The 16,551-nt window shown below is 34.9% G+C and overlaps 1 protein-coding gene across 1 annotated transcript in view; it reads right to left on the bottom strand.

The window, feature by feature from the left end:
* Positions 1-10,713, bottom strand: part of LOC142985333 (1-phosphatidylinositol 4,5-bisphosphate phosphodiesterase epsilon-1-like) — a 137,077-nt gene extending 126,364 nt beyond the window's left edge. The window contains exon 1 of the mRNA XM_076133443.1: positions 10,596-10,713. The gene's annotated coding sequence lies outside the window, so the exon portion shown is untranslated. The remainder of the gene's footprint in view (positions 1-10,595) is intronic.
* Between the last annotated feature and the right edge of the window lie 5,838 nt (positions 10,714-16,551).

Genomic DNA, 16,551 nt, shown 5'->3' with positions numbered 1-16,551 from the left:
AGTATGTTAACGCGTACATTACATAGATGTACGTGCAGTGATATTTGAGCTGAGCGTCTCCGTGCTTCGAGCACGTTACAAGTCTAACTTGTTAACATAACATGAGTTCAGACAAACACTTCAACTACTTTGACACTAGGTTCACCACTAACCATCATCATAACTTTTCTTTCAACAATGATGGATTTGGATTTCAGTCTTCAACTAATCATACAATAAATGAAATAGAAAATTAAACAACTGTCAGACATGTCATTGCTCACGATGTTTTCCTTCACCGTTATAACAAGTGATCATTATTTACACAACTTGGAACACTCACGAAACATGCATGTAAAGCTCAAACCACAATTCTAAATATAGCTCACCCATTAAAATCTATTCCGCGCGCGCGGTGCTTGCCTCGATCGATTCAGTGCTATTTAGGCGTGACCTACAAAATTTCTAGCCTCTACGTAGCTCTATCAAAAGTCTTACAAAAGCGACGGCGGCTTTAGTATAAGAGCCAGGGGGAGAAAAATAGCAAAAAAATAACAGCACGTTTGTCGCAGTGGTTAAAGTGGTCACCTCGCCGCAATAATAACGCCGCGTGTTCCAATCACACCCGGGACTAATATTAGTGTGATGAGCACGAGTATCTGTTCTGAGCTTGTTCATGTAGCTATATAAGTATGTATTTACAAGTATATAAGTATGTTTATCAGTTATTTGGTTACCATAGTGTTTAGAGGTACAAGCTCTGCTTAGTTTGAAATCAAATGACCGTCGGGTGTGTGAGTTGTCCAATGATATTTAATAATTATTTCATTTGGTCTGTATCCATCTATTGCAGAAGATTTTTTTTTAAAGAAGACAACTCCCGCGCTAAGAATTGCTCTTGTGTCGCGGTGACTTATACAGACATACAAACAACGGACACAAAGCACAACCAGAGACGAAAAACAATTATTTGTGGATCGCACAAATATTTGTTCGGTGTGGGAATCAAACTCATGACCTCCCGACGCAATGGTAGCGGCGTGACGGCCATATTAATCGCTGCGCCACGTCATCAAATAAACTAAAAGAGATATCGGAAACTTAAAAATATTTTTTCTGTCGAAAAGGGAATCGAACCTGACACTTCGTATTAAGTCATATAAACGAGATTCCTAAAATTTGTATTTCAAAAATAAAAACATTGTTTATACTCTAGCTCCGAAACTACGTAGAACGCTCTACGAACATTTCGTAGAGCCGCTACGAAACAGCTACGCGGCTACGTGATTCCATTAGGTTTTTAAATAAAACTCTGGGTGTTTTCTTAACGGGATGAGGCTTTGTTCATGTTTTCAGCTTTCAGCACTTTTGTTACGTGGTTAGTTAATTTTATGTCATGGGGTGGTTATGGGGGTGTAAAAATGTGATACAATTTTTGTTGTATATTTTCTTTATGTAACTCTGAGGCTGTTATTCCCGAAGGTGTAGGTAGAGATACTTATATAAATCTACATTTCAGCATAAATTTACATATTTGGCACTGTTTATTTATTTATCTTATTTATTTATATATTTTTAAATATTTTGACATAAAAAAGCAATGTTTAACTAGGGAATCGAACCAGAGACCTAACAGTCAGCAGTCGTTTACACTATTGCCTAAGCCACAGAGGCATAAAATACCTTTATTATTTTACTCAAAAATTTCTTGACATTTTGGCGCAGGTTCAGTTGGTCACACAAGCTGCATCAGCAATGATTGCTACAGGTAGTTATTTGTTGTAAAATAGTGTACATATATTTGATAACTTGGGGTCAGACATATAAAGTCATATTTCTTAACAAAATTCAATTCTAAAGAGTGTGAAAAATCGACTTGTTAAAGTTTGAAATAGAGACTGTCTTTTAATCAATTTTACTTAAAATTTAACAAAAACCAGACCCTTATTTTCAGCCACTGAAAAATAAACCTTGATATTTTTTACGAAACTTTCAGTAACATACAACCCAATTCTCTTAACTTGTCCTCTGAGAGAGATTAACTCGAGCCTCTATAATACTGAGTGAATAAAATAAGAAAATGATCATTATCGTTGCCGTGTGATTATTCTTAAATCGTGTGTGAACTACACGAGAGGGAATTGAGGTTATAAAGAGGAAAATTGAGGACATAGTGTGTCACGAGGCAGCCACAATGACTGCCTCGACGGCTGGTCGTGGGTTCGATTCCCACATGCAACAATAATTTGTACGATCTACAAATAATTGTTTCTAGTTGTACTTTGTGTCCGTTGTTTGTATGTTTGTAAAAGTCCTGACACAAGAGCAATTCTTAGTGCGGGAGTAAACTAACTACTATAGACAAACTACTATAGACCACAGTTTGGTTTTTAATTATATGTGTTGTTCCGGATCGAACTCGGAGGTTAAGCAACGCTTGCCTAGGATGTTCTGTAGATGAGTGGCCATAATTATTCATAACATATAGAGTATTATAGAATTTCGGAGGGCACGTAAAATTTTCGATCCTGGCTGTAATTTTCATAAATCTTTGACAGTCGTTAACAGTAGTCAGAAGCTTGAAAGTCTGACAAACAGTCTTATCGTATTATAACCCAGGTAGTCGTGAAGGACCATAAAATAAGAGGGAGGTTAGGCTTTGAGGCCACCTTGACGGCCAAGTGTGGGTTCCAGTCTTTACATGCCTTAAAGAACCTCACCCATCTACATAGCGTCCTAGTCTTTCGTTGCTTACCTTCCAAACATTTACCGACCGGTAAGTGCAATTTCCAAGTAGTCGTTTAAAGCTCATTTTCTACGAAATGCCTTATTTTAAGTTCCATTTGCGGGAGATTGTAAAAATATAAATAGCAGCATTACTCAATGAAATTGGAACATAATTTATGTAAAAATTACAGCGAAATTATTTCAAAATATACGTTTTTCATGAATTTCGTTTCATGTTTCACGTACATACAAACAAAATATAACGCTTATTATATTTGAAGGTGTAAGCAGAGTTGTATGAAATACATCCACGTTTCGCCATTAACAATGTTAGTCCCATGTAATAGGGGGCGAGCTAGCCATATACCGGGCACGTTACCAAACTCCGGACTACTATTGTGAATTATTAAATACGAATTTGAAAAATACCAATAGCATTTTGTACGATCTGAGAATCGAACCTGGCACCTCGTGGTTAGCAAACTCTATCAGTTTAGCCTTTCTTCCAAACTATGTTGGAGTCGGCTTCCAGTCTCACCGGATGCAGCTGAATACCAGTATTTTTATAATACACATATGTATATGTATACATAATTAGAATAAGAAATACTAAAGATTGTATATCCTATTATAATAAAACTGTTCTCATTTAATTGTGTTGGTTTCATATGAAAAAATAATCGAAACTAGTTCAAATTCCCACGTTCAATGTTACCCAAATGATTCAAAGTTACCCAAGTTGATGTACTTTATAAGCATTATTATTAAATATTAGCGTTCTCCACTCCCCCTACACATAAACTGTAAGTGTGCCAAATTTCATACTTCTGCGTCCGCACGTTTTTAGTAAAAAGGGATCCTAAGTTTTTGCTTCACGTCTCATAGCCAGTTGTGCTCACCGACGGGTAAACGATCTGTGGGTTAAGCAACCGTTGGCGCGGTCATTCTATAGATGGGTGACCGCATAGTGGTATTTGAACTGAGCGTCTCCGTACTTCGGAGGGCACGTAAAAAGTCGGTCCCGGTTGTTGTCAATTAAGATAACAGTCGTTAAGAAACGTCAATGGCCTTCGGGCGGCTTGAACAACTTTGACAGTAGGTTGACCACTAACCATAGGTAGACAGATAGATAGATGTATGCATGTATGTATGTTGCAAGCTATATGAGTTGTAGAACTGAGAGAGCACAGATGTGTCAATATTTGTTGAAACCTGTATCGAGTATTGCGAATTCAGCGTACTAGTCAAAGTACTGGTAATTTCGTGTGACGGGATTCTGCGAATTTCATCGATTGGTTTGTAGAACAAACATGGGTTTAAAACTCTTGCTTATAACTTCGTTCCCGGGAAAATGTTTTTCAAGATAAAATATTATGTCTTAATCCAGGTCTTAAACTATATTTTTTATTATTTACCGCGCAACTTCGCTTGCGTCACATAAGAGAGATTGGGTCATAATTTTCCCAGTTTTAGTAACATTTTTTACTGGCACTCTGCTCCTATTGGTCGTAGCGTGATGATAAATAGCCTATAGCCTTTCTCGATAAACGGGCTATCCAACACAGAAAGATTTTTTAAAAATCGGACCATATTTCCAAACCTATTCCTGAGATTAGCGCGTTCAAACAAACAAACTCTTCAGCTTTATAATATTAGTATAGATTAAACAGCTTGTTTACCAACAAAATATCAATAAAGCCTATTTTTAACCAGCCTTCCATATTGAAATTAACACCAAAAATAAATGTCGTAATTTTTACAATGTGTATATGCGGAACGATTTACAAATACGATGAATTTGAATTATGTAAAAGCCTTGGAGGCTTGTGGTTTAAACCGTCTTCAAAAGACGAGGTTCTCGATAAGGCTGTATTTTCAAACAGTCATGTTTGTTATCCCTTTACATTTTATTGGGTGGACAGATTAAAATGATTTTTTATGCATTTAAAATGTTGTGAATCTATTTCAATTCTTATTCAAATTTTCAATGAATTTTCTTATGAGTTATAGGCACGACTTAAAAAAATATGACATAATGTGACTCACGATTTACTTGTGTTAAAAGTTGTCCTGCCCAATTTAACTTTCAACTGCTTAGAGGGTGTTTTATGAAAAATGGGCAACAACCTTCAGGTTTTTCATACAATTTCTTTCAGTGGTATAGCAAACAGACAGACAACCTTACAGTATGCATAGTTAAAGGCAATGTTTTCATGTACTTAAATCAGATCTGATTAAGGAGCAAGGAAAGGTTTCTGATTTAACAAAACATACATAGCAGCTTCTTTATTAACAACTAGCTGACCCGGGCAACTTCGCTTGCGTCACATAAGAGAATGATAATTTTTCCAGTATTTGTAACATTTTTCACTGGTACTCTGCTCCTATTGGTCGTAGCGTGATGATATATAGCCTATAGCCTTTCTCGATAAATGGACTATCTAACACTGAAATAATTTTTCAAATCGGACCAGTAGTTCCCCAAACAAACAAACAAACAAACTCTTCAGCTTTATAATATTAGTATAGATACTACAGAAATTATTATTAAATCGACTAGTAATCAAAGGTCATTAACCCCACAGATAGTTAACCGACCGGTGAGTGCAAGTCTTTATACAACTACAAATATCAAGTCCAAAACTTTGAACGAAACTTTCTGAAGAGATGCCATCAAATTTCGTTTAGTATTTTCTGAGGACAAACAAATGTGTTATGGCTTCCATTTTATTTGAGTTTGTGAATTAATTATTATATTTCCTTGTTCTATTGTGAGTATAGTTGTTGCCTAAGGATGAAATAATGATCTCTTGTTATAACGATGAAGGAAAACATCGTGAGCAATGAAATGTCTGACAGTTGTTACAGTTCTTGAAGCAATGAATAGTGCGAACACCCTCTAGGCTACTAGCGTGGTGGTTTCAAGGTAACCCCTCCCTCATTCCTGGAGGAGAAACTTGCCCAACAGTCGGACAAAATAAGGCATTCCTTATTAGAGATGTTAGGATTTTACGATCACAATAAACGCGATTAGCGTTATTTTTATTCCAACAAGTCTTATATTTGCCCCTTTTAAATCAATTAATAATTGTTAAGCACATCACTCCCTACTAAAAGGTCTACTTTTAAATGGGAGGGGATAATTCTAAGACTCAGATACACCCAGCCAAATGGAGGTTGGGGACTTAGCATACTTTCAAGAGCTGTGTTAAACAACTGTCAGACATGTCATTGCTCACGATGTTTTCCTTCATCGTTATAACAAGTGATCATCTATACCAATATTACAAAGCTCAAGAGTTTGTTTGTTTGTTTGTTTGAAGGCGCTAATCTCAAGAACTACGAGTCCGATTTGAAAAAAATATTCAATGTTAGATAGCCCATTTATTGCGGAAGGCACATAACATCACGCTACGACCTACAGGAGCAGAGTACCAGTAAAAAATGTTACAAAAACGGGGAAAATTTTGACCCAATCTCTCTTACGTGACGCAAGCGAAGTTGCGCGGGTCAGCTAGTTATTTATACACACATCACTTGGAACACTCATTACCTATCGAACCTTCAACTTACGTGGGAGTACCTTTCAGACTATTCCTAGACTATTATGATTTGAAAATCTTCTTAAATATAACGTCTTTGCTTTTATTTTTAAATAAATATTAGCATATAAAGTAGTTGTATTAAAATTAAGTTCGTGACTAGGAGTGTAAAAATATGCTTTTTGTTCACTAGATACTGCGCGTGACTTTGTCTGCGTGGGACAGTTTTATGAAGTAAAAAGTATCTTCTATGTATATATTACATGTTTATTTATATTTTTACTAGTAATAATATAAGGTTATGTCTACCAAATGTCATTAAAAAATTGTTTTCTAGTTTTTGCGTGACTTGTGTGAAGTGTCGGGTTCTATTCCGTACTCGAGTAAAGGAATGTAAGTAATTACTTCTTCTTAAAATATAAATCATTTTGAAAGATAATAATATGTTACCCGTAAACGAAAATTATGAAATTACTTTTAGTTTTATTAAGAAGGAATAAATTCAGATTCAGTACACTAATATTGGAAATTCCAATGATATTATCCACACAAAACATAATTGCCATTATATTTTGTTCAAATTTTCATCAAAATTTGTTTAGCCGTTCTTTAGATTAAATCACAAAACGAAGATTTCAATCTTATCTATATTAACACAACAGACAGTTCATTGACCTCACTATGCTAATATTAATTAGGTCCAGATCTCAATTAAGATACTAATACATAGCACAAATATATAATATACAAAAATATAACTCAATACATTTTCCAAGAACCATCAATTGATTATCTGCTACGCCGTAGACACTTCTACGAATCTCATTTCAAGTACCCGCTACGCCGTAGCACTCGCTACGAATCACCCCAAATTTTTACTTTGATATCTCTATGGTAACATAACTAGGTCGGTGTTTTGTATAAAAGCCTTAAGGAGGCTTAATCAATCAAATAAGGCAAGTCAACAAGCCTCCTAACGAATTGGGATATGGAATGAATCTTTTTTGTGATCATTTATTAAATTTTGTTTACAAGGGCCTTTTATAAATAAAGTTATTTATGTAGATTGGAAATTTAACGTGGTAAAGCAAGGTTAAGTTTTAGATGGGTAGCCGTAGATAAATTTTGATACTAATTATTATATAGCAACCAAGAGTTTGTTGGCGGCTCTTCTCATTGGCGCTACCTTCCGAACTGGCGGTAAATTCACTCTCTGTTTCATTGACTATCATAAGTGTCAGCATTTGACCTATATGAATAAATGATTTGATTTTGTTTTTTTTTTATTGACAGGCTGGTAAGGTTGCATCACGATGTTTTTCTTCATCGTTATAACAAGTTATTATTACTTATAATACCTATATATATAATACCTTAAAGTGCCTAAGATTTCGTACTCGTAACCGGCGGTCCTGTATGACAACATGTATGGATGTGAATAAAGCAAGGGAATTTGGAAAGATCGTGCCAAGTGACGTTCTTTGATCTCTGCCTACCCCTACGGAAAGAAGACGCGATTTTATGTATGTACATATGTATGTATGTATGAATGTATGTATGTATGTATGTATGTACAATGTATATTAATAACTTGAACGTTTTGAAGTAAAAGGCAAATCAAAGTTGTAGCCGTCTATTGTTCTAAAATATTATTATACTAAATAGTTAGAAATAAACATACATTTCAAACAATTACTGAAAGACTTTGTTGTTTTAGGTCTGGGCACAAGTAACTTTGAATCGAGCTTATTTTGTTACTAGTTATGGGCCGTGACTTTGCGTGAAAAGATTTTCCTAGCATTTAATGTCAAAATCAAATAATTTTTCATATAGGTCAAATATTGACACTTATGATAGTCGTTACTATTACTGAATCTACCACTAGCTCGGAAAGGAGGTAAAGCCTTATGAGAAGAGCTTGCGAAAAACTCACACACTCTTTTCAATCGCCAATAGTTTTACAATGTGGTTGATACAATAATTGAAATGTATTTTACAAATAAATTGAAGGATATCAGAGTATTCTGGACAAATCATACATGTTGTCATACACGATCGCTGGTTACGAGTAGCACCTGACCTTTTTGCAAGACAGTGTGAGTCAGACACAGTGACGCCACGTGCATATGTAAAATATCTCATCAGTCTAGCCTTTCTTCCGACTATGTTGGAGTCGCCAGTCTCACCGGATGCAGCTGAATACCAGTATTGTACATGCAGCGACTGTCTATCGGACCTCCACAACACAGTTACCTGGGTTATAACACGATACCCTTCGGTAATACTGTGGAAGTCGCCCGAAAAGCCTTTGACGTGACTTAACGACTGTTATCATAATCGACAACAACCGGGACCGATGTTTTACGTGCCATCCGAAGCACGGAGACCCTCAGTTCAAATACGGTCACCAATCTATAGAATGACTGCGGTTGCTTAACCCGCAGATCGTTTACCGACCGGTGAGCGATAGCGTATGAAGCCTAGTCAAACGACCGGAGAGCAAATTACCGGTAAACGATCTGTCGATGCTGTGTGTCAATTAGCATGTAATTGAGTGAATCGTAGCTGTTCTTACTTGTCTATGTTAAAGAGAAAGAGTGTAAAGTCATTATTAGCCTACTGCCTCCGTGGTGCAGTGGTTATAGTCACCACGCCGTTACCATTGCGTCGGGAGGTCGTGGGTTCGATTCCCACACGGAACAATTATTTGTGCGATCCACAAATAATTGTTTCGGGTCTGGTTGTGCTTTGTGTCCGTTGTTTGTATGTTTGTTGAAGTCCCCGCGACACAAGAGCAATTCTTAGTGCGGGAGTTGTCTTTTTAAAGATAAAGATAAAGATGTCTTTTTGTAAATGAGTCTAGGGATGTTTTTGGTTAAAAAAGGTCTTTCTTGATTATTAATATTAGGCTTCAACAACTTTGACATTAATTTGACCACGAACTATACGACGAAATAATAAATATTAATCACTTACTTGAAGAAATAATGTGTTTTGAGCCATTTTAAACACTTGGTTTAGAGCTTTCTTAGAAAAATAGCTGGTTTGGAGTTTTTTAGATAAATGTGACTAACATTGTTAATGGCGAAATGTGGGTGTATTTCATACACCTCTGCCTAACCTTCGGGTATAACAGTCGTGATATTATGTATGTAGGTATGACAATATTCGTATATGTATATGTAATACATTTAAGTCTTATTTTGTATACAATAATTTAAAGAGTATTTTCATACCCCTCTGCCAACATCTTCGGGTTTAACGAGCATGATAATATACATATATGTACGTAATTTTAAAATTAATATGGGGGTATTTTTATATATGGTAAAAGTAAAGCGAATGAAAATATATTTTTAATGGCGTAGTTAATCTTTTTCTAGTAAATACGTTGAATAAATGCTTTATCTTACAAACCAAAAAAAAATATGAGTGTTTTGAGAATACGGTGTCTCATAAATTGTTATTAAATAATTATTATCTACACATTAAATGAGTTATAAATCAAAATCTCTCTTGTATGTTTTAGTTCACTAATTAATCTTTATATACATAATTTGTCTGTAAGTGTGTATGTCACTGAACTTCTCTTAAACGACTGGACCGATTTTGATGAAATTTTTTGTGTTTGTTCAGGGGATCTGAGAATGGCTTAGATTATTAAAAAAAGTTTAAAATTTTCGAATTGAAGACGTGTAGGCAGGACAACGTCTGTCGGGTCCGCTAGTGTTTTATAAAATTTGTATTCACGTCGAAATAGTTAAGTTATTTTTGAGACAAAAATGACAAAAAGAAAGGTTCAGACCTCCATTGTTTGTATGTTTGTAAAACCACACGCTTCAAAAATATCTTTGGTCCTTCAAAAAGCATATTTTAGAAAGAGAATTTAACGAGCTTTTCAAAACACGAAGGAACTCGGTATGTATAATATGGTCTCCCATCCAATGGCCAACCTCGGCAAGCATAGCTTAACCTCGGAGATCGATTCGTGCGGCTGTTGTTACTTAGCCACGAGCTCATATAAATATTTTGAAGAATGTAATATTATTCTTAATAAATTGTACGAAAGCCATATTATATTATAATTACTTTTTAATTTAATTTCCAAGATTCAGGTATGTATACGTCATCGTTTCTTTATCCCGAATCAAAATAATGTATCAAAATATACCTTCACACACTCCATACATAAAAAGGTTTTCAAAAACCCAATTCAACAACCCAAATCGCTATACAAAAACCTAAATAACCTCTTGGAGAAATCAAAGAAAAGAATCTCGAATAATCTTTCGAGAAAATACAATTTTTTTCAAATAACCCCAAAGTGTATTTTTCAATAAACCTTACCTGTATTTTTATACACTAACACTTAAACACTCACTTGTATTTTTATAAGTTTTTTTTTGTATAATTTGCGGTTATGCCATATTGTCGTTTCGGGGCGACGCGACCGCTCGCCTTGGAGCAGCGAAATCGACTGAGGAATGGAGGGACTTCGCGCTATATGTATACTCAGTGGGTAGGTATAATAGGCACTGTGGTTGAATACTGGAATAAGTCAAATATCGAAATTTTTAGGGTTGATTTTTTTTTGTTACAGTGATTCGTAGCGTTTTCGTAGCTTTCGTAGATGATGTTTGTTGTTTTAAGTCTACGAGTAGTGAGAGTATTATTTTATATTAATAGTAGTATATAGTGTTAATACAGTGTTTTTTTCGCATTATATTCTTTGCAAAAATGAAGGTGTATATTGAGGCTGTTGGACAAAAAGGGCACTATTATGGGGACGCTTTTTTATTACATTGAATATGTTTTTAACGTCAACAAAGTTCCTATCTTTTGTTTTTGATTTCAATTAAGTATTAGTTTCAACACAATGTTATATTCAATTGCAAAGTAGAATTGGGTTTATATAAATGGCCAATTATACTTTTAATTACTGAGCTAAAATATTTAAAAAAATCAATATCGAACTGAACTTGAACGAAAGTTCAAATCATAAATATTTTATTACCTTTACACACGTACAAAAATATTTTTAAAGAATCATTTATTTTACAACTTTGTCTAGTTAATTAAAATCAAAATTTAAATATCTACGAAAAATTACAAAAGTCAAATTTACAATCCAAACTCAGCACCCTCTTTCCCAAAATCGGTTAACCTCAATTTCTCCAAATTTGTACTTACACCTTTACGTTCCCGAGGTGCGTATACACAAACATACATACAGCTGTTAGTAGATAACAGTGTGTTTTAAGTAATGGGTGAGGGGAAACTTCAAGCGTTTTAACAATATGGGGACTGGTAGAGGTGTATACATATTATAAATTAACTTTAAACATATATTTTGATTAATTTCGAAATTTTTATGCATTTTTGTAATGACTGTATCTGTGTGTGTATACGACTGCTGATTGTGAGGTCTCGGGTTTGGTTCTCGGGTCGAGCAAAGTGATATTAGTTTTACTATTTAATAAACATATGTATATTTTAATTAATTTCGAAATTTTTATATATTTTTGTAATGATTGTGTGTGTATACGACTGCTGATTGTGAGGTCTCGGGTTTGGTTCTCGGGTCAAGCAAAGTGTTTTTGGTTTTAATAAGACTGACTATAAAAATTGGAGGGAGTTGATAATTGGTTGTTTTTTTTGGTTACGTTAAAATTTTCTAAAGTTTTTGGTTTTATTATTTAACTGACTTTAAAAAATTGGGGTTATTAATTGGTTGTTTTTTTAATTATGTTAGAATTTTTTCAATAGTACGAGTTTGTTAACTTGTTAGGTATATAAAATAGACTTGCGTTTTGATATTAACAATGTTAGTCCCATGTAATAGGGGGCGAGCTAGCCATATACTGGGCACGTTACCAAACTCCGGACTACTATTGAGAATTTTAACAGAAATTGGAAAAGCTAAAAAGTTTTTTTTTTACTGGGATTTGAAGCTAAGACTTTGATAATAACTAGTCATTATATCAGTGTTTTAAACCTGAAGTTACAAGTGACCACGGCTGTGTAACCTGTGCTGAAATTTCAGCAAATTAAGGTAAGTAATTAATATATAGTATGAGTTAAAAAGGTTGCATTTTCAAAGGACCGATTTGAAAAATTATTTCAGTGTTAGATAGCCCATTTATCGAGGAAGGCTATAGGCTATATATCATCACGCTAAGACCAATATAATAATATTTATTTATTTATTACCGCCTTACATTAACAGTATATTTATACTAAACATGTAAGTTATGGGCACATTAAAATTTTAATTAATTATAGAACATTGTAAGATAACAAACATTAACATTATAACAAAGTATTACTAATCTAATGAGCAGAGTACCATTAAAAATGTTAGAAAAACGGGGGAAAATTTCACCCAATCTCTCTTATGTGACGTAAGCGAAGTTGCGCGAGTCAGTATATAAATAAATATCATTGGACAACTCACACACGGTCATTTGTAAACTAAGCAGAGCTTGTATAGTCAACTTGGGTAACTTTGAATCATTTGGGTAACATTGACAGTGGGAATTTGAACTAGTTTCGATTATTTTTTCATATGAAACCAACACAATTGATAAAAGTATGCAAAACTAAAATGAATCTTTATCAATTGTGTTGGTTTCATATGAAAAAATAATTGAAACTAGTTCAAATTCCCACGTTCAATGTTACCCAAATGATTCAAAGTTACCCAGGTTGACTGTACTGTGACCAGATAACTGATAATACATCTTTATTACATAATTCTTCTGTAAGTGTGTATGTCACTGAACTTCTCTTAAACGACTGGACCGATTTTAATGAAATTTTTTGTGTGTATTCAAGGGGATCTGAGAATGGTTTAGATTCACAATTTTGTCCGCTGGACAATGTATTTTTAATTATTTTTTACAAATTAAAGACGTGTAGACAGGACAACGTCTGTCGGGTCCGCTAGTACTTACATATATACTTGTAAATACACTTATATAGATAAATCAACATTTTCAATGGCAGTCAAGTATCAGAATGTAATTTGTGTTGATATGGGGGCCGCAAATTACTTAGATATACCTCTGAAATTGTGGCCGTGGTGCGTTTAAACGGTTAAGTTGACTTGCTTGTATGTTACAAGGGCGTGCGAGTGACTTTGCGAAGATTTTTTGTTACTAGATTATCCGCAGTTCTGATTAAACTGAATCAATATATATAAAACTATTTCGTTACTCAGTGACAGATGGACAACGCACAGTCGAAACTACTGAGCGTAAAAAAAATAAAGGAGGATGGGAAACAAATGTATGGAATCTGGGCCCACCCCTCAATAATAACATATGATATACCGTTGGATAGGCCTTTTTAGCGGAACATTATTTACTAACTAAACTATGGTCAAATGTTAGTACTTTCGGAGCTACGATGTCTTAAAGTCGTCTCAGATTATCATATTATTTATAAGGTAAAATAGTAATGATACTAATAATACATGTATTTTACTTTAAAACAAGATTTATTATTCGTCTTCTTCATCAATAAGAATGACATCATTTAAGAAAAACGCGGGGGCCACGAATGGTTGATATCTTCCAACTCCTAGGTACCAAATCAGTGATGCGCTAGCGCTAGTCATCGCCAGAGTGTTTTGCGTTGAGTAACTGTTTTCTATTTTGTATACCTTTTGACCCGGCTATTCCTTGGACATTGACTGTTGTTGTTTTTATTATTGACCCCAGTTTCGTTTAATGGACTACTGAATTGCATATCGATTGGTTTTGTGGAAAATGCACCATTTGCAAATGCGCACGGGCCGTCGGTCGGCGCGGCGGGAGGGGTGGGATGCTAGAGAGGGGAGCTGCTAGAGAGATAAGCGATGATTATACACAATACAGTTTGAGCCTCGGTAGTGTTAATATTTTAATGAAGTAAACTACGATAAATAATTGCTTAGATTGGGATCATTTTTATGGCAATATAATAGGTAGTATAACTCCGAAAGTACTGACTTTTAACGTTAGTCGTAATACTAAGTTTTATTCTGCATGAAAATACCTATTCATTCATATGTATCTCACTTCTATTGAGAGGTGGGCCCACCATTACCCATTGTCCTTTGGTATGATGATTCCTTAGTAAGTGTAGAGGTGCATTAAGAGAAGAATTTTGGACCCTCCCCCTCCCCTCCGAAGGGGTAAAAAGGGGAAAAACTATGACATGAAAGATCATTTTCGGAAACGCCCTCCCCGTATTGGTGAAAATCCACGCGAGAAAATAAGAAATAACCGTGGTAATTTTTGTATGTATATAAAACTCTTCCGTTACTGAGTGACTGACAGACAACGCACAGCTGAATACAAACTGAAATTTATGGTCCTTGGAGAGTGTAGGGGAGCGTTAAAAGATAATTTTCGGAAATTCTATCTCGAAGGAGGTGAATTTCTATGCAGGTGAAGTCGCAGGCAAAAAGCGAATTAATTATAAACAAGGATTCTCGCTTTTGTCTTAAAATATTTGTTTAGCCTTCGGTCTACATGTTTTAAGGAAATAGACATTTCTTAAGTTTTTTGGAATAATTTCTGCAGATTCAAAAGTACTTTCAAAGTAACAATATAATGATTATTATATTTACTGAGTGTAGATGTATGTCTTAATTATTTAAAGCAGAATAAAAAAGAAAATTTTGAGATTGTATCGCGTGATGGTCACAATGGGACTGGCATATCTATATACAGATAAAAGTCCCTAAATGTAATGTTACTAGAAATAAAAAAAAAAATAAAAAAAAGAGATTGTATCAATTTAACAAAACATTAGTTAATACATACTCAATTAAAAGTTCTGAAGTAAGTAACTTCGAACAGATTTAGTACAGGCAAGTAAACTCTCCTATTCAAACAGACCACATCGCTACATTCCCTCTACACAGGTAATTTTGAGCCGACGCTCTATGAGCTTTATTAGTTACTATTTCAAGCTTGTTGCACTCATCTTCACTTACACTCACTTTTGAGTTATATATACTAATAGTATAAAGCTGAAGAATTTGTTTGTTTGATCGCGCTAATCTCAGTAACTACTGGTCCGATTTGAAAAATTCATATATATCATTACGCTACGACCAATAGGAGCAGAGTACCAGTAAAAAAATGTTACAAAAACGGAGAAAATTTTGACCCATTTTCTCTTATGTGACGCAAGCGAAGTTGCGCGAATCAGCTAGTATTTAGATATTCTTTATAGCAACGCAGCCTCAACGGCGGTAACGTGTCCGGTATATAACAAAAAGCGTGAAACCATTGTGAATCAAATTATTTGTGCAATGGAGTTGTCTTTTAAAATAAAAAAATAAAAATACTAGGTCTAAGCGCGCCTCCAGCCCCTAATGATTCCAGTTACTAGCGCCAGTAACTCTCCCATCACAACAAAGCTCCACTCTTCTCGTTTTAGGTCAACAGACGCGGCCGTAAGATCTCGTTAAAATGTTTGCATACGAGAAATAATAATAACACCGTGTTATTAGCTACGACTAACTTTCTTTCTTTCTTTCTTAGGAAAGATGTGGGACTGTTTTCTGACGGCTTGAGTATGTCTAACGATACATCTATACTTAATATCTATTTTAATATTATAAAGCTGAAGAGTTTGTTTGTTTGTTTGTTTGTTTGTTTGTTTGAACGCGCTAATCTCAGGAACTACTGATCCGATTTGGAAAATTCTTTCGGTGTTAGATAGCCTATTTATTGAGGAAGGCTATAGGCTATATATCATCACGCTACGACCAATAGGAGCGGAGTAGCGACGAGAAATGTTACAAAAACGGGGAAAATTATGACGCAACTTATGTGACGCAAGCGAAGTTGCGCGGGTCAGCTAGTACATACATAAAATCACGCCATTTTCCTACAAGACAGAATATTTTTCTAACGGCTTGAATCTTTCTGGCGATAGTATAATATGGAGTGTCTATGTAGTCTTTTAAATAGGACATATGTATATTATAATATCACGCCTGAGGAGCTTAGTTAACAACAGCCGCGCGGATCGATCTATGAGGTTAAGCTCCGCTTGCCGAGGATGCTCTGTGGATGGGTGAACATCATAAACATGTTGAGTTCCTCCGTGTTTTGGAAGGCAAGTTAAATTGTGGGTCCCGGTTGTTAAAGATATTTGACAGTCGTTAACAGTAGTCAGAAGCTTGAAAGTGTGACAAGCATTGTTACTTAGTATCGTGTTATAACCCAGGTAACTGCCCAACTAGCACACAAGCGGTATAACAAGCTGTACAATGGCCGGTTAAAGGATTTTTATAACGCCTTAG

This window comes from Anticarsia gemmatalis, chromosome 29 (genome assembly GCF_050436995.1).
Source record: "Anticarsia gemmatalis isolate Benzon Research Colony breed Stoneville strain chromosome 29, ilAntGemm2 primary, whole genome shotgun sequence".
NCBI classification, from domain to species: domain Eukaryota; kingdom Metazoa; phylum Arthropoda; class Insecta; order Lepidoptera; family Erebidae; genus Anticarsia; species Anticarsia gemmatalis.
The sequence above is the reverse complement of the archived record's forward strand: the minus strand, read 5'-3'. Positions and strand labels throughout refer to the sequence as shown.